We start from the raw sequence: 21,360 nt of genomic DNA, 5'->3' as shown, positions 1-21,360 counted from the left end.
TGACTGTGAGGATAAAATGAGATAATGGATATTTAAGCATTATAAACATAAAAAGTATTTTTATGGCTGTTTGATTATAAGGGTAATGCGACATTAGCAAAATTGCTCATAGAATTAAATTGGTTTCAACACCTTTTGCTTTGGAAGTGTATTGTCACTGTTTATTAGACTATTATTTCATCTGTTAAAATATTGATTAGCGCTGTTGAAAAGCTAGAAAATGGCAGGTTTTGACCCTGACCCATGGAATCTCAGAAAACAACCTCGTAATAAGACATGGTTTGCAAGCCGTGTTTGTTTAACATTAACCAACCAACCTGTGAAACTGAACGGCACCATGGTACATATTTACCCCTGAACCTGCTCACAGAGCCAGTGTTTAAACATGCAAACGTGCTGGTAGATTTCGGAAGGTTTGATTTGGCTTTGCTTTGGATTTTTTTTTTTCCTGTGAGACTGACAAAACACGAAGACCCCCAAACGTACCAAGACGCATGTTCCAGATGCCACAGTAAATGGTCTACCTTTTGCTTACACTCTGGGATTTGAAATGGCTGGCGTTTTCATACTAATTCTCAAATTGTCCAGCCACATAGTTTTGGTCTAATCAGAATCAGTTGATTCAACGGTAAGACCTTTTTAGTCATTATGAATCAGTGTCTGGATAAGCTGGCAATGTGACTGGATGACTGGCTCTCTTTGAGGCACCCTCTTGATCAAACAGGACCCACAGCTTCCATCTTTGCACCTCTTAAATACAGGGAAGTCTTACAAGCATGCACGTATGCTACTTCTCATTCATTTGAGGTTAACCTAGATAAGACTGGTTAGATTTTGAGTTGAAGTCTAGAAGACTGTTGTGTCAAATTTTTTAGTACAGTCAGGTCAATTTCCTTAGAAATTTAGAAGTGAGAAAACATATATGCAGGTGTTTTCAAACAGAAAGCTTTATAGAAATGAAAAACAACATTATGTAAAAATCTTTAGTGTTCTTATCAAATATTCTTATGCTTTTTGGGGAACAGACCATTTTTTTCCCAGGTGCTGTGGGTAGAAACGGGAATAAACATAATACTGGTAGAAGTTGGTGATGTCCACTCTGATATTTTACTTTCTTTCCATCTCTTCCTCTTTCAAACAGATGGTCTTCCAGTTGCTGACATATGGAGCTGTTCCCACATGAGTGTAAATATACTGACATCAGTCTCTGTCTTTCTCCTAAACAGAATAATGCTTAAGTATATTTATTACATCAATATGGATGTCATGAGGCTTCATACTTATCCAGACTACTAAGACTCATGGTCTCAACAACCCTGTTTAATTTTTATAACATAAATTTAGCTGTTGTTTTTAAATCAGTCCCACTATTTGGTGGTAGGATGACAATAAATAATCTGTTGCATTATTCATTGTCCAATGTGCAGTCATGTAGACTGGTTTTCCTGGGGCAATCATTAAGTAAACAAGATTTTTGTCTGTCCCATGCCCAATTATGAAAAGCATCGACAGGAGAAAGAACTATGATATGAAATAGAAAAAATGAGGCTGCAGTGAGTTGTTGAAAAATCCCCTAAGGATTTTACTCAGTGTTTTCTGGTCATGTTTTAGTCACAAGAAATATTATTTAAATATTTCTTTAATATCCAGTATAGTTAGTTTTTTATTGCACTAATGTAAGGATTTAGAAATATGTGGCAAAGAGATGAAACACATTTTTAGATGTCTTCTCACTCCAGCTAGAGTGAAAACTGCGAGATTCTGTTTATTCTTTTTTTCCTAGGATTTCAGCAAATAAAAGTAGTCAGCTTCTATTTGCATTATCACCAAGTTTAGATCTACCCATGAGGAATGTTTAGGTGTATGTACAGGTTCATTTTCAGTGTGTAGAAACAGATGCGGTCACATGGCCTCCTGGCGCATGAGTTTCCACCAAAAATGTTTAAGAAACAATTTTCTTTCAAAGTTTTGCATTATCTCATCTAATCATACTTAGTTATTCTATGCTGTGGCCACTGAAATTATTTGAGAATAATTGACACAAGATGTACATGAGACAGTATGCCTATACTGCGTAGATTTGGTGAGGGAGGGGAGGAAATAACTTTTCAAAGATTCTAAAGGGTTAGAAAGCACCTATCTTGCTCTCTATATATAGCTCTATGAATCAAATGGAGATGACCTTTGTCTTATATCTTGAGTAGACTGATAAATTAAGACTTTTTATTTTTTATTCTATTACTTTTTCCTTCCTTTCCTCCTTCCTTTTTTTCTTATTTTTGCACAGAACACAGTAACTTACTAAAGAAGGCATGTGTATTCTTTATTTACTTTTCTGAAAGTGGGGTCATACATGTACAGAGCTTAGAACAGGGCTTGGGATATAGTAATAGAGATACAGATATAGAAATATTAATAGTTGTTGTTGGTTGTTTATTTTTAAATCGGTGAACCACATAAAATAGTCTAGGAACTTAATATTTTTATGAGAACCTTCTTAAACAGTAGATTATTTTTGATTCAGAAGAATAGTTATCATATATTAACTAAACCCCAATTTACACATTTCATTCCGTATTCTTGGCTGAAAACCAGGTGGCAAATTTAGTTCCTAAGCCTACTGGCAAACATTCCAGGAATGGCCCCCAAACTTTCATTATTTGCAATATTCACAGATCCCCAGGAGAAATAGCTTCTTTTCGTGGGCTCCTTAAAATAATCAGCCTCTTAAGCATTAGCATTCATTGCCTCCTGTTAACTTGCTTTGGAGTTAACATTTCACATGTAGGAAATCCTGAAGACATATATATTTATAACAGAAATGCTGACATGATCTTGATGTTTCCAGCTACCTCGGCCTGCTGTGGTGTCTGTTTACTCTGGTCTGGTATTTATTAAAATATACAAACTTGCCATAGCAACCATTGCAACACAAAGCCTATATGTGTTTCTAAGATAAGGAGAACTATTTTTGAAGAAACATACAAAAATATGTTAGTAGTCCAGGTCCAGATTAGATATTCTGCAAAATGGAAATGTGTATAGTAAAAACATTTTCATATGGGACCATAAGAATATTTCCCAATATTATACTTAGACTGTTTCTAAGTATTATTGCTACTATTATTATTATTATTTACAAAAGAAATCTGAAAGGTGTGGGGTATTTGGATGTATGACAGTGACTCTGGCAAAGAAGACACAACCACAGTAATGTAAGAATTTGGGTTAATGACTACCATTTTATAAAAAACATGATTTGTAAATATAACGCCTTATTTTTATTTTGCACGATACTTTAGATACATGTTTGAAGTGTATTTGTTAAAAACGAATCTTGTAGAACCTGAAAAAAACCACTCTATATCTTTCTAAAGAACATGTATAAAACATTTCTTCTATTTTTATGGTGAGAAAATGATTTGTGCTTTATTGTCAGGTGGGCAGGTGACTGGGCCTTCTTTCAGCTTCAATATTTGGTATATTTGGTTGCTCAAATTCCGTGAAATTTGAAGCCCAACACACTTGACTATTTCCATACTTTCCGTAATTCAAAAGTGGGCTGTTCATCTATTTTTCTCACTTAATTTTGATGCAGAATAAAGGAGTAAAAAAAATGCATTCTTATGGGCTATTGATTTGTTTTTCTAATTTTTTTGCAAAACAGAGTATTTACAAGTCTAGAAACTCCAGACTTTATACACATAATTACAAAGGGTACAAACTGGCTTTTTTTCAATTCTGATCAAAATTTTTAAAAAGTGACAATGTAGGAAGTAATAATTCAGAGGGATTGGGGGATCTGGGTATAGAATAACCTCTCACCAGTTGAAAGGATCAAATTCCTGAAAAGTCCATGATGGGAGAATTCCAGGTTGAGTAATTAAATAGCTTAAGAGAAGATATGGTTTCTGGGGTTGGGGCCAATCCTGAGTGAATCTGTAAAATATTTTTACACTCATAAAAGTAAAAATATCACCATTGATATTATTACATATTTTAAATTGACGATGATAAATACAATTAAATTTCAACTTCTCACCTTTTGCTCACTAAAATGTTTCTAGAATCTTAAATTTTGCTATTGCATAGCAGATTTAATTTATTATTAAATAAATTAATTAAATGTAGTACTAATGAAGTAATAGAAATTTATTATTAATGGAAGCTAAATGTCCTTTGAAAAGTATTTTCTAGTATATATAGCTAATGTAAGCATAAGGTGTTAATTCTCTTATCTTGTTAATAGTTAAACAGAATAAAGAGAAATCAAACTAAAGTTAAAAGCTAATAGGTTTCTGTAAAGTTTTGCTTTTGACTTTCACCTTGGAAAATAAAGCCTGTGTGTTCATCTGGCATAATAGCAGAGAAAGCCTGTAAGTATGACTGTCAAAATCCATCCCAGCATATTTTCTTATGGGATAGGCAAATGGTTTGGGCCGTTCCTCTCCAGGGAGTCTTTTGTCAGGTATTGGTAGACCACAGGGGTGTGTCAATGGCTTCTGCATCCTAGAGTCTTAAAAAAGGCAGCTTAGACAAATCACAAAACCTATGAAGCACCTCTGCAGGAGTCATATTTTCAATCACTCCAACCCATTTCCCCGTTCTATGTATATATTATTTAATGCTGATTTTTTTAACCTTAAAATTGACGTGTTTTTAGGCAAACCAGACTTGCAAAATGAAAAAAGCAAGTATATTGTTCCTTAGACATGATTTTTTGATTGTCCTGGGCAAAAATATTACAATAAAGGTTCCCAAAGTGAAATGTTTCATTATGTAACTTTGCTTATGTAGTATATTTCATTTTTATTTCTTATTAGGGAAAATTTCAAATTTATACAAATGTAGATGGAATAATATCGTCAAACCTCACATGTGCATTATCAAACTTCAACAGTTATCAACATGATTTTTTGATTGCCCTGGGCAAAAATATTACAATAAAGGTTCCCAAAGTGAAATGTTTCATTATGTAACTTCGCTTATGTAGTATATTTCATTTTTATTTCTTATTAGGGAAAATTTCAAATTTATACAAATGTAGATGGAATAATATAGTCAAACCTCACATGTGCATTATCAAGCTTCCACAGTTATCAACCACGGCCAATCTCATTACCTCTAAACCACCACTCCCCTCCTCTATTATTTTAAAGCAAATCCCAAATACGTAATTTCCTAGTAAATATATCTTTGCATATCAGTAATAGAAAAGTACTTTTTAAAAAAGTAGTCGTGTGGCACAGTTTAAAAATCTAAACAACCCCTACTGTTTACTGGTGATGTCTTGCAATCTTAGAGAAAGTTGAGTAAGCACCGGGGTTAGCAGACCGGTCCACATTTTGAAACCAAACTGAAAGGGCACTCTAGGTTGGCCAGATTCTATCATGAAGAAATGTTAGGTAAATTACGGATACTAAGAGGAAGGATATTTGTGCAAAACTGGGCAAAATGTAGGCTGGAGGATCCTCAAGGAAACAGGCAAAGAAATGACAACAAGGTGCAATTTTTCTTTAAAACAGAAGCAATTTTATGAGGGTTAGATTGAAGAGGGCAGAATATTATAGAGTTTGAGGATGACATTTTTAAGGTTGTATAAATCAACAAAATTGAGAATATCGGAAATTCTATAGGACAGAAGATTGGGTTTCATCATCAAATAAATTGCAAGAGGAAAGAAAAAAAAGAGATGAAGGGTGGTTGAACCTATGTATTAAAACAGATTTAGGGGACTTCCCTGGTGGCACAGTGGTTAAGAATCCGCCTGCCAATGCAGGGGATATGGGTGCGAGCCCTGGTCCGGGAAGATCCCACATGCCGCAGAGCAACTAAACCTGTGCGCCGCAACTACCGAGCCCTCGTGCCACAACTACTGAAGCCCGTGTGCCTAGAACCCATGCTCCACAACAAGAGAAGCCACCGCAATGAGAAGCCCGTGCACCACAATGAAGAGTAGCCCCCGCTCGCCACAACTAGAGAAAGCCCACACGCAGCAACAAAGACCCAACACAGCCAAAAATAAATAAATAAGTAAATTTATGAAAAAAAATAAATGAAGACAATATAAGAAAAAAAACAGATTTAGGAGACACATCGACCAATGATCGTGTGAACCTGTTTCAATTCTGATTCAGACAAACTAAGGGTAAAATGAAAAAGAGGAGAGAATCAGATATTTGAACACTGCCTGGATATTTGATAATATTAAGGAAACGTTGGTTTACTTAAGGTGTGATGGTATTTTAGTTATTTTTAAAGACTTATCTTTTTGAGATACATCCTGAATCATGTATGGATCAAACTGTATGATGACTGGGATTGCTTAGAAATAATCTAGTAATGATTATGGTAGGGGTAGTAGGAAGGAAAGGCTTGGGTACAGATGAAATGCAACAGACAAGTATTAATAATTGTCGAAGTTGGATGAAGATGGAGTTACATTATACCGTTCTCTACTTTGAAATATGTTAGAAATTTTCCATTTCAAAAATCTTTAAATTGCCTAGTTCAGAACTACTACATGTATTGTCCTTGATATTTCTCCCCAAAGTCTGAAAGCAGAGGAAGATACTATAAATTTCTTCAACCAACCAGAAATTTCTATTAACTGGCACTTTTGAGTTTTTCCATTACAGATGAAATTCACAATGGTGAGCCTAAGGCACTCTGAAGCACAGAAAGATTAAATTATATTCGATAAAATTGTGATTTGATAATGGATCTTGCCGTGTTCTAATTCTTTGAAAATTGCCAATCCATGGCAGGTATAATTTCCTCTTAACCAGAACACTCCATTCCCCAATCATTTAACAGAGTTTTTCTATATCCTTAGTTAGACAAATGAGACTTTTACGCACATTTCCCTCCTCTGTGCCTGTGAAATTTAAATATATCCATGTGCATATATGCACCTCGCCTAATTTTGAGGACACCTTCAGAGGGGGTTGTTATTCTGAAACACTTGCACACAAATCACTTAACAAAGATTAATTATTTAAGTCGTGGCCCCAGGAACAGGAAAAAGTCAGAATCTGTATGGGACTGCCCCCCCTTACCCCAAACCCAATCTACCTTGCTATTTATTTAAAGTATGGCTGTTCTGTTTGTAATTGCATGCTATGCTCTAAACACATCCTTTTTAGGTCTGTAATTCAAATCAAAAAAGGGGTTTGTTTAGACATCATTGTAACCAATAAAAGTGCTAATGGCTATGCCCTAGATTTGACTGAAGCCATGCTTCAGTAAAACATCGACCTATTTGTAGGGAAGTATTAGAAAATCTAATAATTTGGTATTAAGTAACTCAAACAACCAGTTAATTCATCAAAATTTTCACTTTTCTAAGGCTACAGGTTGTATTTGTAAATAGCTTCAAGGATAGATGATTCATCATGAGACTATTTTAATTACTCTTTGAATCTAGCATTTGTTCCCTTCTTTATAGAAATTCATCCATCACTTGATTATCTCTTACGAAAAATAAAATCTGTGCCAAGCCACACATATTTCTATTAGATCTAAGAAGGGAAGAATCATTCTGTTTCCATCTGTTTGTGTCCAGTCTCAGTGGGTGGGCAGTTGGAGACTCTCTCTTCCTGGTTGACAGGCATAGAAGGACTCTGTTCCTTCTTATGATAGCAATTAGGGTTGAAAGATACTGAGAGGCCTAAACAATCAAGTTTTGTGGTCTTCATCCTCCACTCACACCATTATCCCGTTAATTCCGTAAAGTCTGAAATCTCTTTTTTTTTTTTTAAGTTCTCATTAGTAATAATCAGATTCATTATAGCCCTGCATTGTGCCAGGCACCTCACATGTATCAAATCAGTAATATCCCAACCTTTGGGGTATGTAGTATTATCTCCCCTTTTTCCAAGTGAGGCAACTTATGTTCAGAAAGATTGAGTAATTTATCCAAAGACCAAAGCTGGTGAAGGGCTGGCTGAGCAGGACACACAACCCCAAGTCTAGAGCCCAGTTCCATGGCCATCGAGTACCTACTCTGTGTTGGACACTATTCCTAATAGGCTCCCCATCTTTAAGTCATGGAACTGACCTGGAGGGTTCAGAATGCGAGTTGGGGCGAATAGAGCAGGTGTCACGGAGGAAAAATGGTGAGGCTTCTGAGAGGTGGGGGGGGGGGTTCCAGGCAGGAGAAATGGGATCAGAAGTTTGGGCCCAGAAATATCAAAACAACTAGAGTCTACTTTAGCTCAAACGGAATGTTTGTGTACAGTCTGGCTGAGGTTGACCTTGACCGCCAGGTTAAGGACTTTGAACTTTCTGAAATTCTGATATAAAATGTAATGTAAAGCATTGGATTTGGTTTCATTCTTCAAAGTATTGATACTGCTATAGTGTTACAAAATTGTTCGAAAGTGATTGTACAGCTAATGCTTGATTTCTGTCTACCTTGATACAATACATGAGGTATTTCTATTTTATTTATCTTTCAGAAAAGCTCTATTTCTTCTCTTTATAGAAAAAGTTCAAAAAACAAACGCACCTTCCCATCACACCTTAAAAAACAACTCCTGCAATGTTGAGACCCATAGTCTATGTATGTGCTTATATTTTATGTCACTGCTCCCCTACGCCAATGACTGTCATCATTAGTCATATAAGTAAATAGCGTAAGAGAGGTAAACAAAACTCAATGGGCCTTTTGTTTAGTCTCCCCATTTACAGCGAAGTGTTGGCTCCTTCAAGATTACAGGGCTGAGTTATCTGCCCCACCACGTGCTGTGGGACCATGTGGTCCAAGCACAGGAGATAGGACCCAGAAGAACAGCCTGTAAATCAACACAGGGTATCTAAGATTTACACAAAATAAAATAAATCATAAAGACAGCACGATTATACTCCATTTTGAAAGATTCAGGAAAGTAGACTTGCCTGTCAAAGGCGTCATAAGTTATTTTAGCTATGACGATCCTCTCTGTGTTTTAGGCTTTGGAACCAGCATCCCGTATCTATTCTCCATCCTTGGGCAGTGTTTCGGATAAGGAATATTTCTCTGGTAACAGAAATCATTAACATGGAGACTTAAGGCAGTGCCTTCAGTTAAACTTGGGTCTAGTCAGTGTTCCAGACTGATAGTTTGTGTTATTTTGTGAATTGTTATGTCTCAGAAATTCCAAAATGTGAAATTCTAAAAACTTAAAGGAGTATGTACACTTTCGGATAGGAGTGGATATTTTGTTTTCTCCTCTGCTCGGGGGTACGGTGGTGTTGCAGGGTAGAGGGCTCTCTAATAGGTGCTGACTGACAGAGGGGCCAAGCCTATCTCTTCTACATACTATTCAGAAGTGATTCATTTCCCTTAGCCAGTTACAGCCACCAGCGTCCAGTTTCCCCATGCTTGTGGGCATTCAAGTGAAGGATAACATCCTCTTTTAAAATCTGACTTAAGTCAGAGATGCTCCTCCCATCGGCAGGTGGGACGAAAGGCCAGAGTAGGGTAACACTGATTGTCTCTGGACCCTTGACTGTTGCCCTGGGGCTAAAGATGCTGTTTCGACTCTTGGTGACCCCTGTCAAACTGAAGGGCCATTTGTTGGCATTTCCAGCCATGCGTCTGTCCCTGAGTTATCAGCTATGTGGAAGGGAATTTCCTACTGCAGAGGTTTTGTTTTTGTTAGTTTCAAGAAATCTGAGTTGTCTAAACTAAAGGTAAAAATCACAAAATACATTATTATATGGGTGTGGAAATTTTAACAGGTGCTAGATTTTATACCTTATTGTCTGAATACATGCTTTCTCTGCCCTATTCCTTTCCTCCTTTCCACCCCTCCAGTGGCCTCCATTTTAAATGGAGATGTAGTTCATACGTCCTTTTGCCCTATCATACAAATGTCATTTTTAAGAGAAAAACAGTCAAATTTTGTCCTCATACTTTTCACTTTACCAAGTGCCTTCAGCACCTCTTTAATCCAACTGAAGTTCTAAATAAGTATATCAATTGAGAGGAAAAAATATACCAGTAAATATAGTCAAGCAACTGGAATACTACTTGGCAGTTAAAAAGGACCCAACTATGGATACAACAACTTGAATGGATCTCAAGAACATTGCACTGAATGAATGAAAAAAAAACAATCCCCAAAAGATCACATACACTATGATTCCATTTATGTAATATTCCCAAAATGATAAAAATATAAAGAAGGAAAATATCTAGTTTCCACTGGTAGAGAGAAAGAGGTGTGACTATAAAGGTTCTGTATCTCTGTGACATGGAAGCTCTGTATCTTGGTTGTGGTGGTAGTTGCATGAGTCTCTGCATGTGATAAAATGACACAGAAATTATATACACATATTGCACCAATGTCAATTTCCTGGTCTTGCTACTGTAAGAAAATTATGTCTCATGTAACCATTGGAGGAAACTGCGTGAAAGCTATATAGGGCCTCTCTGTGTTACCTTCACAACTTCCTATGAACCTATAATTACTTTAAAATAAAACGTTTAAATATATACAAGTCAACCAAAAGTGTGGACTCCTCTGTACAGCACGTATAAATACAGTATAGCAAAACAATGCCCCCAAAGTGTCAGGTCTTTTTTTAAAGATGTGCTGTCACTAAAGAATTGCTTCAAAGGCAAGAAGGAATAAAATCGTGATGAAATGTTTTCTCGGGGCTATCACAGAGGCATCCGTTTCTGCAGTGCCCTCAACTATCTGACTGCTTTCCAGGCATCCACAAAGCGAGGCTGGAAACAAGAACCCCTGTAGTTCGATCTCACTAACAATCAAGGGCAGTTTGGTCTTTTAGTTTACAGGAACATTCTGCATCCAGGTACCACATTCCTCTCGCCCATTTGGAAAAATTCCGGAAGATAAGACCATAGCGTGTAGCCCCATATAGCACGCAGGAAACGTTTCTCAAAGCAGAAAGTCACCTTAGCCTCTCTGTTTAACGAATGCCTCCCACTTCTCCCTCCAAGTCCGTCTCACTCACTAGCCTGGTCTTTCTGGCGAAGCCGTCCGTAGCATAGGCAGGCAAACCTGTGAGCGGTGCAGCGTCCCCAGGCGGCGGCCTCCCGCGGTCCTCCCTGCGCGCCGCGACCCAGCTCATGCTCCCCACGCCCCCGCAGGACGCGCGCGTCACCCGCGAGCCACCAGCCAGCCCCGGGGATGCTGCTGGGCAGCCCGCACGGAGTGCCAGCACAGCAAACAGCCTCATCAGCTGTCGGCCAAAGTTGCCTCCTGGTGAATTGCATCTTTTTTCCTTTTCTTCTTTAACATTTTTATAGTACCGTGAGTGTGTGAGTGTACCCAGTGTTATAAAATTATGCCAAAACAAAGAGTAAAGTCCTTGTCCTGAGGACTATGCGGTGTAAAAGGCGCGAATGACGCAAGGCAAAATGACAGGACAAACACTGGGTGGGGAGGAAAACGTAAGGTAGAATCAATAAGACTTCCAATGGACCAAGAATGGAAAGGCTGAGGCAGGGCTCCAACTCCTTTGGAGCACAAAACAGAAATAAAGATTTGCAATAATAGCAATAGTAATGGTAACATTTTGGGGGGGGGTTATTATGTGCCATGCAGTATCATCAAATTAATTCTATAAAGTAAGTACTTGTGATTATATCTAACTGGAAAACCAGGGTTTCTTTTAACTGTTTAATTTAACAAACACCTCTAATGCTTACAAAGGGCCAAATATGCTTCTGAATGCTTTATACATATTAACTCATTTAATTCTCATAAAATCCTTCTGAAATAAGAATGGTTTCGCTCAATTTACAGATGAAGAGAATGAAGCAGTCAGGTTAAGTGACTTGCTCAAGGTGGTTCAGATAGAAAGTGAGCAAGCCAGAATTTGAACCCAGGAAAAAGTCGGAAGGATGGAGCCAAGATCTGAATCCAGGAAGCCCAACTCCATGATGGCACTGAGATTCATATCCACACGCCCTGACTCCCAAGCCTGCATGCCTAATTATGTGCAACAACGCACACTGAATAAATAATTTAATTTAAAAATATTTATATTGACTATTAACAATGCAGATTTACTTTGTAAAGACCTTTAACATGGCGATGAAATAGTGTTTAGTTGAACAATAAATATTGTTTAAAAATAAGGTGGGAGGGAGGACAGGTTTTCCTCCTTCCTTCATTCAACAAACATGCATGAGTGTCTGTTTACCCCAGGCACTTATGTGAGGTACCAGGGTGACAGCTGTGACCGAAAGAGACAGATATGAGAGAAAACAAGGGAACCGGAAATGATGTTCATTTTAATGATGGATACACGCTAGATTTATCAGGAGCAATAGGTGCAAATAGCCAACAGGAAACAAGGGAACATTTCGATCTCATTATACAGGGAATGATATTATCTGGGCTGGACTGTCCTGCATGAGTATTATTTAGCCCTTTTTTCATTTCCTCCCTTCTGTTTCCTTCATTTTAGTTACGGCAGTTAGAGGAAAACACATTATCAAAGAACACTTAGTATAGACATTTGTTAACATTTCTAATAGTGCTTTGGGTGGCAGGAGGAGTAACATTAAAAATAAGAGCTTTCACATGTTGAACGTTTATTATATACTAGGCATTAGTCTAAGAATTTTACATGTGTTAACACATTTAATCCTCATAACAATCTCATGAGACCGATACTATTATGATCCTGATTTTATAGATGAAGAGATTGAAGCTCAGAAAGATTAAGGAACTTGCCCAAGGACATAATGCTAAAGTGGAGGTTTTAATCTGTTAACTGAAGTTAGGTTTTGGATTATTTATAGATTTCATTTACTCTTTGAATTCCCTTCCTAATGACAGTACGAGTGAGAGTACTTTCCAAGTGTGGAAATGGTGAAGTGGACTGCAGACCTCTGAGCCTGCAACGAAAAATTGGCATAAAAGATCCCTAAAAAAAGAAGAGACATTGGGGGTTAAGTTTTTCAAAGTCTGTTATCAAAAGCCAGAATCTGAACTAGCATAAACGTCTACTTTGCAGATAAGAGGGTGAAATTCGTTACTGTCTTCTCACCTCATTTTTAAAAATACATTTTTACTTCCTGATTCTTCTCTAGCACACTAAAATAAAAAATATAACCATTAAAAACTAAAATAAGGAGAGAAACCCCCCCCCCACCCAAGCTACCTCCTAAGAAAAACATAGAAAAGCATTTGTTTGGAAGTCATTTTCATGATTGCGTAGATTGTACCTATGCTAAAATAAAACATCCCCTTGAATATAAGAAAAATAATTTGGTTTTCCCATACAGAGGACAACAAAGTCTGGTCTTTGCATTTGAGCTTAGGTTTTAAAACACTAACATTATAAAAAGTTAAACTATAGTTCTCTAATATAGGGCCATAATAAAACGATAAAATAATAAAATGTATTGCTGACTCCTGTATTCAGTTATTTTGTTACCTGTTAGCACGGTTCACTTCCGACATTCAAGGGGGGTGGGCAGAGCTATGGGACATTTGCAGAGAAACCATTCAAGGACCTCCAGACCACACCTCCCTCCCCACCCCCCTTGCCTCCTCCCAGCAATCTCCACTGAATTCTTAAATTCCCCAATGGCTCCTTCTTTCTTTCTCTGTTTAGGCCAGTCTTTCTGTTGAGAATCCTCCCCTATTTCCTTCTCTTCTTTGCCTGGCTGACTTTCATTTCTGCTTCAAAACCCAGCTCAGGCATCATCCGGTCTAGAAATGTTCTCTGACCCCTTTCCTAAGCCAGGTTCGGTGGCAGAGTGCTCAGATCTGATTTTTTCTCCTGGCCCTTCACATGCTGTTAACACAACTGTTTATTTATTCTTTCCCCCACTAGACTAATTCCTTTATTCAACAAACATTTCTTGAGCACCTAGTATTTGCTTGGGACTGTGCTAGGTGTTAGGGAGACAAGGATAAAAGAAACTCCCTAATATACTTCCTGGGGGATAATGATACTCAATGGTTGTTTGTGGAATGAATGAATAGAATTAGATCATCACAAACAGAGTGGAAGGAAGACCAGAAAATTAGCAGGCACGTGAAAGTGATTTGGTTTTTGCATTCTCCCACCTCTCACAGTCTGCTCTGTTGTGTACCACCTCTCTGAGCTTCTGGTTGCTTTAAGCTTTTGCTCTCCTAGTAGTCTTTATCTTACTTCTGCCTTTATTGGAAGCAGAGCTTTTAGCTCAAAAGTTCACAAGGTAACCATAGTTATATTATGCATTTCTCAAATGTCACTAGTAAAACAATCCAATCCTGGGGCTGGCAAAGATTAATTCTTAAGGTACATGGTCATGATTTTGGCTTTCTTAGGATAGGATTAGTCTCTAATATACTAAGAAGTCAGTTTTGGGCCCCTAGATGTCACCTGTCCAGTTCTGACCATGATAAAGTGCAAAGTGAAAGAAAATTGTTCTTTACACTTAAGAATAATGTCCAAATAGAACTTCCAAAGATGTTCTATGTTCCTTCCCCACACCGTGTATCTCCATTTCTTGAACTATAAAATGGGTAGAATAATAGAATCTATCTCATAAGGCTGTTATGAGGGTCAAATGTTAACATAAAAGAAGCACTTAGTAACATATAAAGAGTATAATAATTGATAGCTATGTGTGAGCCATTATTATCATGAATCTAGTAGAGACTAGCCTCCTTGGAGCACGTAGTACTGCATACTCTGGCAGAAGAGCTCGCCTCCTATCCCCGCCGCAGGCTTGAAAGTTTTTTATCCCTTTACCCCAGTCTTCCTGCTTTTTAAAGTTTTGTGATAAAATCAGACCAATAGAAGCTTTCTGTCTCTGAACACATATGGTAACCTGTAATTTGGGGAGATCAGATATTCTCTTCAGTGTCTCTGTTCTTACAACTTTTTACCCAGAACACAGATTTTCTGTAGATTCATTTGTTAGAATCTTAGAGACTATACCACACACACACACACACGCACACACACACACGCACGCGCACACACACACACACACACACAGATTTCTTGTGTTCCATATGAGAGAGTCCACCAATCTCACCCAATCCTTAGAGACTTGTTTGCAGTGGGGACAAAAAAAAATACCCCTGGGCTAATTTACACCTCCTCCCCCCAAAAGTTAAGGTCTACAAAAAGTTATAACCAAAGTTGAAACAAACCCAAGCTACCAGGCCCTGGAAATTGTGATCTGGATGAAGGATGCTGTCTTTACAACATAAGACAATTTAGTCGTAATGATCATGTCTGCACTGCTGGGAAGCAGATAAAGATGAATATAGGAAGCTAGGAAATTGGGAAACAGACCATTCCTGGTGAAAGGCTGGTCACTCCCTCCTTTCCTTAAGGGTGACAAGGTGCACCACTACTCAGTGGATAACAAAGCAAGCAGATCCAGCAGCTTGGGGGATGGGGCACCTGACCAGGAGGCCGCTGAGGTAAGTGCCTGGCCAGGTCTGCTTACACCTCCAGGGCAGAGGCCACCCCTTCGCTTCTCTTCTCTTCTCGGGGTCTCAGATCCCTCTTAGACAGGTAGAGATACACCTTTTGCATTGAGAGATACACATCAAGAGCCAACCCGTCCTCCTCCGGTGAAACCAGACCCAGGTATTTAAAGGTTCTGCGGAGGACTGCAGGTGGGGATCTCCAGGTCATCGCCAAGTATCTCAAGGCCCCCAAATCTTGCCCCCTTACTCCCCCGTACATGCCCCGGCACACCAGGAACCCAGTCTCCCTGGCTCTGGTTCCCCGCCTTAGTTCACCCCGTTCCTCTAACCAAGTCAACCGCCCGGTGCGCACCTCCTGGGCTGGTCCCGGGGCACATGAAAGGGGACACTCTCCACCTCTCCCTGCTGGATCACTCAGGGGAGCTGGGGGTCGCGCGAGTTCCCCCCCTCCGCGCCTCCACCCCCAGCCCGCGCCCACCAGTGCGCACGCCCACCTGTGCGAAGAGCCCCTACCTGCACCTCGCCCTGAGCCGGGGCTGATCCCCGCACTCACCTCTCTCTTCTCCCGGACTCGGAGGTGCTCCCTGCTCACCCTCTTAGGGGGCTCCCTGCGTCCCCGCTCCCGTCTCCATCCTCTCTTCCTTTCATTCATTCTCTCCTCTTTTCTCCATTTTCCCTCCTACTCTTACCCCTCTCAGGGTCTGGACCCTTATCGTTCTCTCCTTCTCCCCTCCTCCCCGACGTCCTCTCTGCGTTCCCTCCGCTCCCCTCGTCTTTCCTGCCCGCACTTCCTGCGGCGCCCCTTCCTTCTTTCCAGCGCCCCCCAGGCTTCTCAGTCCGACGGCGCGCGATGCCTCCCTCGGAACCGCGGGCTCAGTCTTGGGACCCGCTCACTGCCCGCAGCCAAGGCCCCCAGACCCAGCGCTGCTCTCGCCTTCCTCCTCCCCTGAAGGAGCCTCCCTGGGGGTCCCCGGGCCGGAGCCCCCGACCCAGGGAACCGTGCTGGCCTCCTGGGCGGCCCAGCTGTCAGCGACGATGGGTCTATTTTAGGTTCTGCACCCAGTGTCCCCGCCCTGAGGACGCGGGCACGGGTCCCGCGACTCGGGTAACACCTTGCCAGCGCGATCCCGAGCTGACGCAGAGCCAGCTCCTGCAGCGGGGTCTCGGGGCCGCTGGCCAGGCAGGCCGGGCCACGGTGGTGGATGGCGGTCTCAGTACAAGCATCTAGAGATTCAGGCGCCCAGGGAATCCGGGGCCCGGGGGCGTGGGCGCCCCAGCGCAAGGCACCCCTTGCCCGCCCCCCAGGACCAGGCAGCCTTGGCAGTCACCTGTCCTGGAAAAGGGAGTCACAGGAGCTCTCCCAGCCTCTATCCTTTCCCTCTGCTTGCCCCGGCTTACTTAATTTCTAGTCATTCCGGTCATTAGCCTGCAGTAATGCACCCAAAGGGGATCCTTTGGAAAATGATAAGGATTTGAGGCCATCAACAAGATATGAGGAGCCACAGCGCCGGACCAAAGCCCCAGACGGTTGAGAGACCGAGCTGCACACGTGTGCGTGTCCCCATGCGCACAGGCGCGCGCGCGCGCACACACACACACACGCATTCCGGCTGGGATCCAGCCACAAGTTTGCACACTGACAAGTCTTTTAAGTCTAACGGAAAATATAAACAGCTTCACTCACCCCACTTTTTCTTCTCTCTCCCGATTGGGATCCAGGGGAAAAGGGTGGATTGAGAGACCCTTCTTTCTTTTCTTTTCGCCTTTCTAAAGAGTGGAAATTTCCATCATGTGATAGGGGGCAGCATCCCCAGTGTCGCGTTTCCTGTGGACCCTCCCTTCCAGCACAGCCACCAATCGTCAGGCGGCAACCTGAGATGTCAACAGAAGCATCCTCCCAGGTGGGGCTGAGCTGCCCAGCTGTCCCTCAAGAGTGAAGCCTGGGACCTGCCAGCCCCTGCTCCAGCTTTCTTGGGTTCACGATAACAGAGAAGGTCTTGGTGTGAGTTGAGCTTTTCTGTGGGCTTTTTTTCTCTTTTTTTAACGATTAAGTATCTTCATTAGTCAAGGTTGCATTTATTGGATCTGTCCTATACGCAGAAATACCTGTCAGTGCTCATTTTGAAGCCTGTAAAAGAGTCTTTCTTTCAATAGGTGGCTCTAAACTTCCTCCAGGTTTGGGGATGTCAAGCCTGAACTTGACATAAAGGAAAAAAAACATTTGGGGAAGGGGTGCAATCGAAAAACCTGTCATTCACAGTAAAAATCACTTAATGCAAGAGCAGAGCAGAGGATAGCTTGCTAGCACTTAACCATGGTTAGGGGTCTTTTGTGGTCATTTTTTTCCTGGGATTCCACTGTAAGCATAATCCTCAGTATATATGAAGAAAGAATTAGGATATAATAAATAACACTATGATTTCAGTTCTGCTTATTAAGGCACCACTTACCATTTTAAGGAAAACTGTTTATATTTTAAAAATTTACAAGCAGCTCAATATCAAAAAAAAAAAACAACCCAATCCAAAAATGGGCAGAAGACCTAAATAGACATTTCTCCAAAGAAGATATACAGACAGCCAACAAACACATGAAAGAATGCTCAACATCACTAATCATTAGAGAAATGCAAATCAAAACTACAATGAGGTATCACCTCACACTGGTCAGAATGGCCATCATCAAAAAATCTACAAACAATAAATGCTGGAGAGGGTGTGGAGAAAAGGGAACCCTCTTGCACTGTTGGTGGGAATGTAAATTGATACAGCCACTATGGAGAACAGTATGGAGGGTCCTTAAAAAACTAAAAATAGAACTACCATATGACCCAGCAATCCCACTACTGGGCATATACCCTGAGAAAGACATAGTTAAAAAAAAGACATGTACCACAATGTTCATTGCAGCTCTATTTACAATAGCCAGGACGTGGAAGCAACGTTAAGTGTCGTCCATCGACAGATGAATGGATAAAGAAGATGTGGCACATATATACAACGGAATATTACTCAGTCATAAAAAGAAACGAAATTGAGTTATTTGTAGTGAGGTGGATGGACCTAGAGTCTGTCATACAGAGTGAAGAAGTCAGAAAGAGAAAAACAAATGCCGTATGCTAACACATATATATGGAAGCTAAAAAAAAAAAAAAAAGGTTATGAAGAACCTAGGGGCAGGACAGGAATAATGATGCAGATGTAGAGAATGGACTTGAGGACACGGGGAGGGGGAAGGGTAAGCTGGGATAAAGTGAGAGAGTAGCACTGACATATATACACTACCAAATGTCAAATAGATAGCTAGTGGGAAGCAGCCGCATAGCACAGGGAGATCAGCTCGGTGCTTTGTGACCACCTAGAGGGATGAGATAGGGAAGGTGGGAGGGAGATGCAAGAGGGAGGAGATATGGGGATATATGTATAACTGATTCACTTTGTTATAAAGCAGAAACTAACACACCATTGTAAAGCAATTATACTCCAATAAAGATGTTAAAAAAAAATTTTCTGACATTAACCAAAATTTTTGTTTCCAAAAAGCCCATGTAACAAATATGTTCACCATCCCCTGTTTATTTACTACTCATTTGTCATTCTTTAAGGGAAAAAAGGTTCTCCTATGGAGACCCGATCCCCACAGTTTAACAAACTCATCAGGCAGTACAAATTACTTTCTAAATTCTCACATACGCAATTTAACTTTATTCGGAATGGTAAGGCTCACTGTTCAGACCATGAATATCTAGAACCATCTCATTTTACAGTTCCCATTAACTAATACATCAGCAGCACCTTAGCACTTAAGAAACAAGACAAGAACAACAAGAACAAAAATCCGTCTGGATAATGCAGTTTTATATTAGTCAGGAATATTAAAAACTCCATTAACACACATGCACACATATCAAATTGTACTAAATCATCCAACAATGCAAATCCAGTAGAAGGATGATATGATGAATACCTTCACTGGAGTTATCATTTTGAAATCTAAAAACAAATACACTAATGATTTAAACAGAGTATTGAAGAAATATTTTTTTATGAAAGCTGATTATCCCCTGCCTAACCAAATATGGTAAACCTCTTTAGTTTGTCATAAGAGGTTTCCATTTTATGGAATTAGAATACATCAGAATAATTTAGAGGTCCTTTCAAACTTGTTGAAACTAGATTATCTTTATCACACTTTTTCATTGATTCTTATTTAATAAATATAAGCATCTTTTATAAAACTACTAAATTGTCAAAATTGGTAAGATTGGGAGGCAATTAATGGGAGATCACAATAGATATATATTTCTCTCTACTTAAACTGAGATTTAGTAAAAGCAAAATCCAAGATTCTAAAACCAAAAGCCATTCCAGAGAAAATACAAATAAAGATGGGATCAATGCAATCCTAAAATAGATACTAGTTCACTGTGCAGCTACTCAACTTTTTAATGAATTGCTTATTTATTTAGTCAGTTCTTGGTGTCCATATCTTAGCTAGTACAGAAAAGCTCAGAAGCAGTGGTTCATTGCCTAATTTACTAGAGAACTATAAGTTGTTCATCTACATAGGTGCTACTTATTTTAATCATGTGTGGATTGAAATAAAATGAGTTGCATTCATCTATAAAGCAACAAAGTGCTGAGCAAAATTCAAATTTGTCATCTTTTGTAGCTATTGTATATCCTTAGAGTTTTAGGAGAGCTCCAAGCAATGTCCAGGTGGTATGAGATAACTGGTAAGCCGTTGTCTTCCGTGATACAATCAAAAACTTGAGCCTTTGATGACTACGCTGGATCTACCCAACAATCCTCAAGGGTTTCTTTAAAACTTGTGTTTGAAAGAATGTGAAGCAACCCAAACCAGCAACATGAATATCCCTGCAAAACCACACTGTGAAACACATTTTGATTTACCATCAGATCATTTGCTGGCTCTGGAGCAGACAACTTGAGTCCTGATTTCAGAGCTACCACATACCAACTGTGTGGCCTTCGCCAATGCGCTTAAGTTCTAAGTGACTCAGTTTCTCCATGAGAAAAATGTAGAACATTCCTTAATACATTGTTTTCCTTACTTATTTTCAGACAGTACTACAAACTCAAATAGTGCTGGAGGAAAATAAAATGTTTGCAACTGAGAAAGAAGGGTGACAGAAGAGTTAGAATTTCTACTATTTTGACAAAGCTGAATTGATTGAAGTTTTCCACTCTAAAATTATATTAACACACTGGTCCTAGGAATGATTATTGGTTTTGTTCTGCATGCTTCTGCTTTAAGTCTCTATTAAAAATATTCCCAAAATATATTCCTTTGAACTAAAGCTAATACTTGAAAACAGAGTTCCATGCTGCTATAAGTTTGGAAAACATTGTGCTAAAAATTATTGTGGGATTCCTCTGGGGTTTGAATCAATCTCTTGAAAGTGGATGGAGCATGTAGTGTCTCTCTATCACCATGAACCCTTTTTGGAGAAACATTTCTAAGGTTTAATCATCCAGAGAACAGTCATTACTAAACTTTATTATAAATAAATGTCTTAGGAAGGAAATAAAACACAATTATTATCCTGACATCATACTTATGAAGTTCCTTGATTTATTGATTTATTGTGAAGTTTGTTGCAGTGACTTTAAGACACTTTTGTTTAAATTCTTTCTTTGATAGTAGATTTTTAACATGGATTATTTTTTCAATGAATAATTATTGCAATTAGTAAAATGACTTGAGGTTACAAAACACCTTAACGTATATTATGCCACTTGGTACTAAAATAAACCCACTGTGTAGATATTATTTTCTCCATTTCATGGGAGAGGAAAATGAGATTCAGAGATGTTAAGTGACTTCTCCAAAGACACAGAGCCAATAAATGACAGACTGCAGCATGAACCGGGTTTTCTGGCTTCAAATTCAATATTTGACCTTCCACAGCTCACCTCCCTTTTTTCTACGCATTTCT

General features: G+C 39.6%; 1 protein-coding gene across 1 annotated transcript in view; it reads left to right on the top strand.

The window, feature by feature from the left end:
• The window catches only part of PCED1B (PC-esterase domain containing 1B), a 422,128-nt gene that overhangs the window by 59,401 nt on the left and 341,367 nt on the right, over positions 1–21,360 (top strand). The window lies entirely within an intron of this gene.

This window comes from Eubalaena glacialis, chromosome 11, assembly GCF_028564815.1.
Source record: "Eubalaena glacialis isolate mEubGla1 chromosome 11, mEubGla1.1.hap2.+ XY, whole genome shotgun sequence".
Classification (NCBI taxonomy): Eukaryota; Metazoa; Chordata; class Mammalia; order Artiodactyla; family Balaenidae; genus Eubalaena; species Eubalaena glacialis.
Note: the sequence above shows the minus strand (reverse complement) of the source record. Positions and strands in the feature narration are given on the sequence as shown.